The sequence below is a fragment of the Budorcas taxicolor genome, chromosome 6 (genome assembly GCF_023091745.1).
Source record: "Budorcas taxicolor isolate Tak-1 chromosome 6, Takin1.1, whole genome shotgun sequence".
Lineage (NCBI taxonomy): Eukaryota > Metazoa > Chordata > Mammalia > Artiodactyla > Bovidae > Budorcas > Budorcas taxicolor.
The window spans coordinates 18,341,251-18,346,569 of NC_068915.1; the positions used below are offsets into that span (position 1 = coordinate 18,341,251).

The 5,319-nt window shown below is 37.5% G+C and overlaps 1 non-coding gene across 1 annotated transcript; it reads left to right on the plus strand.

Annotated features, from left to right (window-relative positions):
* The first annotated feature begins 4,559 nt into the window (after positions 1–4,559).
* TRNAS-GGA (transfer RNA serine (anticodon GGA)) lies at positions 4,560–4,631 on the plus strand. The gene has a single exon. It is a non-coding gene; the product is annotated as a tRNA-Ser (tRNA).
* The last annotated feature ends 688 nt before the right edge of the window (positions 4,632–5,319 follow it).

Here is a 5,319-nt window from a genome sequence, read left to right on the forward strand (position 1 = left end):
AGGTTTCTACAATTCTGAAATTGCCCAGAATATAAACTTCTCTAATTCAGTGAATTGAAGGAAGAAAATGCATGTTTTCAGCCCCAGTGGATTTTGATGTGAATCCTAAACCAGGCTCAATTTGGATTTCTTACATGTTATTCTGTAGACCACATATTAGCTTTAAGTAAAACGGCTGCATATAGCCCTACAAGGGTTTCCTACTAGTTAAGTGGTACTCATTAGAAGAATAGAATTATAGTGTTATTTATTTATTTATTTATAATGATATTGTGTTGATATTTAATAATTGACCCAGTTTATAAACTCTTTCATTTTAGCCTATACTGCCAATGTCAGTAGGGAATGTTTAATTATTTTGCTAACAGTACTGGGTGGAGGTCCATAAAATGATTTAATTATAGTATCTTTTCAGATTTAACTCGTGACCAGTATTCTAGATTTAGATGGGCACAGTACAAAATATATTCTTATTACAACATAGAATACAATGAGAAAGGTAACCTGGGGCTGTACAAAGGGCAAACATTTAAAAATTGTAATACATTTAAATTATTATTAATTAAATTAATTTATCATAAACTTAATTTTAATTACATTTGTATGAATCCATGCCATTAGCACTTATGAACTTATGATACATTTGTGACAGTCCTATCTGTATATTTACTGAACATAATATTTATTATGAAAGGTAATGCACTTTTTGAGAAAATGACAACTTACCAGTGCGTCAAAGCCAGCTGTTAGAGCCACTTTATGAAAATGCACAACTTTCAGTTTTCCCAAGTCTTCTTATTCTTGTTTCTGATTAAACCAAATAAGAGAAGTTCTCTTTCCGTATCTAAACATCTCTGAGTAAGAAAATGTCATTGTTAATATTCATTCAGGGCTATGTGAAAGGTGGAGGGAAATGAGAGAAAAAGTATGGAAATGAAGCACAGTTTTCTAACCCAAAGGTCTCCTGAGCCTGAGGCAAAGATCAGAGGAGGGGTCACAGTGGAGCAGCTGATTACAAGGTCTAGGGTAGATTGTCGTGCAGGCAGGAAATGATGAAGCCTGGCTGGATCCCAACAGGAAATCAGAACAGGAGAAAACTGATGCTGAGAAGAAGGGTCGAAAGCAGAGCAGCTGGAAAGAGAAAAAGAAACAGAGCCCTTCCCACCATATCCAGTAGGACATTGCAGGTGTATTTCATTTTGGCTCCAGTTCCTGAAACATTGATTATCATTACCATCAGCTTACAGGCAGTTCAGAATTCAATCTTTCAAAAGAGAAGCCTAAGAGTATTGATTCTCAGAAAGAAGTCCAAGTCTATGATATGGAAACAAATAAACATCAGTTACATATGTCTTGGTAAGTGAAGAAAATCACACAAGGCAGCTCTAGAAATAAAATATTTTGGAGGAATTTCAGAATTTCCTGGAGTAGATATACTGATTTCCTTATTTCCTGCATGTATGCTAAGTTGTTTCAATCGTGTCCAACTCTTTGCGATCTCGTGGCCTGGTACCTGCCAGGCCTCTCTGTCCATGGGATTCTCCAGGCAAGAACACTGAAATGGGTTGCCATTTCCTCCTCAAGGGGATCTTCCCGACCCAGGGATTTGAACCTGCCTCTCTTGCATCTCATTAGCTGGCCGGTTCTTTACCATTAGTGCCACGTGGGAAGCCCTTTACTCATTTCCTACTTGTACCCATTATTAAAAGGAAATTGAATTATAATACTACATACCATTTTGCTTGAATATAACAAATGACGATGCTTTATTGTATCTGCATATGAAAAAATCTCTATGGTACAAAACCAGAACTAGTCTCTGCTGTTAGCCGTCAGGATGTCCTTACACATGAGGAAGCGAGTGAGGGGCTCTAGGATGGTGAGAATTTCTGCTTGTCATCTGGGTGCTTGGTTACGTGGCTAGGTTCCACTTGTAGCAATCCATCCAGTGGTGCACATGGCCTGTGCATTGTTCTGTTCACATTTTATAATTCAATGAAATGTTTGAAGCAAACAGCTCTAGGAAATGGATGCTTTGGGATTCATGACTTGGAAAAATGATTTCAAAATGCTTAATAAAATATATGTAATGATAACAGGGGGCCCAGATGTTACTAAAATAAAAAATATCTTGACAAAGATGATTTTGTTTATTCCTAGATTTCGGTTGCAGGAAACAACCTCATTCAAACCCTTTTTTTTTTTTTTAAAGAAATATAGTTCTCAAGTTAACCCCAAATTGGCTTAATAGATCCTGTATGGTTTTGATAAAGCTGTTTTTTGATAGGCCTTTAAAAATCATCTTAGTTCTATAAACAGCTCAGCCTGACTATGGAACTGGTTTATCACTTGGATCAACTAGTTGCTCTTCACTAGTTCAAAGTTTCAAAATGCTCAGCCAATAGGGAGTTCAAGCTAATTGCTGATCAGTAGATATTGATATGGGCTTCCCTGGTGGCTCAGCTGGTAAAGAATCTGCTTGCAATGTAGAAGACCCTGGTTTGATTCCTAGGTCGGGAAGATCCCCTTGAGAAGGGATAGATGACCCATTCCTGTATTCATGGGCTTTCCTGGTGGCTCAGACAGTAAAGAATCCCCTTGCAATGCAGGAGACCTGGGTTCAGTCCCTGTGTTGGGAAGATCCCCTGGAGGAGGGCATGGCAACCTACTCCAGTGTTCTTGCCTGGAGAATCCCATGGACAGAGGAGCCTGGTGGGCTACAGTCTTTGGAGTCGAAAAAGAGTTGGATATGACTAAGTGAGTAACATACACACGTGCACACAAACTCTCACACACACACACAAGTATGTTATTGGGAGGCAGGATAGGAATTCAGGATTGGAAGGAAGACTGGCATTCTGTTTCTTCTCCATGCAATGGCCTTTTGGTGACTCCATGCTTTGAGCTTGTTCAGGAAGACTTCAGACCTGTAGGGATTTGCTGCTGAGCAAGACTGATGGGAGAACAGGAATGACAGTTCTCTCTTTTACTAGCAGATTTAAGTGAATGGGAACTGTGCCTCAACCAGAGCCCTGATCCCCATTCTCCTAGCTGAAACACATTGGTTTGGACTCTTTCCTTCCTTAAAATAATCCTGAATGGAAGGGAGAATGGCATGGGTCTGCATGGTAACCTGTCTCCCTTATTGATCTCAGAGGGGACAACACCTAATGCTGTCCTCTGAGAAAAAGGAGTCAAAACCCAGCATGTTTAATTAAAAATCCTGAAAGTAAGGAGGGCAAGATACTTTTTAGGGTAAGTATTTCTAAATGTCATGTTATAATAAGTACTATCATAAATCTAAAACTTGTTTTTCATTTTGCCAGTGCTCAACGCTTACTTAAAATCGCACCATTTCTTTACTAACAGACAGTTCCAAAGTTTTCACTCAAATTTTTCCTGGACTCGGGGAATAAATTGGCACCAATGTGCAGCCAATATTTTAAATTACATAAACTATATTGAAGATGGTTCCATTAATTTCTTAAACCCATATCAGGTAATGGAAAACAAACTTGCATCTTGGATAGCCTTCCAAAAATGAAATATGGAGTTAGTGATTCCAGTAATTTCGAGTGGGATGGTGTAAGATTTTCCTTCTTGGTTATTATGGATTACTGTTGCGGTGGACTTGTGTCTGTTTTAAATAATCCTGTTGATAGTAGAAAGCGGATTGTTTTTAGGGTAGGGGAATCCATATGCTAGTTTTGGATTTGACAATTACCTTACAAATATTAATGGCTACCACTGTATGATAAATCAGTGTTGGAAAGGATAATGAATCTAATTAAAATGAACAAACTTATCCAAAAGTTTAGGCCCCTGTAGACAAAAAGTAGGATAAAGCAGCCAGCGCCCAGATGTGTCCATTTTCATTTTCAGCTAGTCCTAAGAAATATGAGCTCTCCTATAATTTCCATTGTCATTTTAATGGCAGACTTAAAAATGCATAGCAACCTGAAGGAGAGAAAACTCAAAACAAAGTGCTTTTTAAAAATTAGAATGCTAGACTTCTAATTTAAAAAACAGATATGCAACAAGTCACAGAGGTTTATTGTATAGCACAGAGAACTATAGTCAATATCTTGTAATAAACATTAATGGAAAATAATTTTAAAAATCTGTGTGTATATGTATACCTGAATCACAAAAAAATTCTACTTTTTGAAATTTAGTAATGTTTATCTTGTTGCCAGTTTACAGACATCAATAATAGCATATGAAATACAAAATTTTAAATATATTTGTGTAGGATATCATTAATATAAATTAATATAAATAGAAATCTATTATATTTAGATTATTAATGACATCATTCAAGAAGTTCCTGTTCTTATTTTTTTTGCACTTGATAAAATATTCTCAGAGCAATGTTAATATGTCTCATTATGATTATGTATTTTTTTCTTTTCCCTTATATTTCTTCTGATTTTTGCTTTATATATCTTTGTTTCTTTGTTGTTAGGTGTCTAATGGTTTATGATGTCTATTTTTTTGTGTGAATTTTACCTTTTATCATTAAAAATATTCATCTTTGTTTCATTTTAAAAAATTGGGGTTCCCTGGTGGCTCAGAGGTTAAAGCGTCTGCCTGGAATGCAGGAGACCCGGGTTCAATCCCTGGGTCGGGAAGATCCCCTGGAAAGGAAATGGCAACCCACTCCAGTACTCTTGCCTGGAGAATCCCATGGAGGGTGGAGCCTGGTAGGCTACAGTCCACGGGGTCGCAAAGAGTTGGACACGACTGAGCGACTTCACTTTAACTTCACTTTAACGTTTCAGTCTTCAAATCCACATTTTCGAAAGTCATAATTTTTTGAGGTGTTAAATTATAAAAGTTATTATTTATGATTAGGTTATGTAGCAAAAACAAGCAAAAGAAAGTAAGAAAACAAATTTTAAAAGTGCACCTCATTTTTAATGTTCTGTTATATCTTGGCTGTAGAGGGTGAAATGAAGCTGATTATGAGCAAATGTTAATTCTAAAGCTGAAAATGAAAGTTGCTCACCTGTGTCCAACCCTTTGTGACCGCATGGACTATACAGTCCATGGAATTCTTCTAGGCCAGAATACTGGAGTGGGCAGCCTTTCCCTTCTCCAGGGGATCTTCCTAACCCAGGGATTGAACTCAGGTCTACCTGCATTGCAGGTGGATTCTTTACCAGTTGAGCCACAAGGGAAGCCCAAGAATACTGGAGTGGGTAGCCTATCCCTTCTCTAGCAGATCTTCCCCACCTAGGGATCAACCTGGGGTCTCCTGCATTGTAGGTGGATTTTTTACCAACTGAGCTATCAGAGAAGCCCTAAATTCTAAAGCTG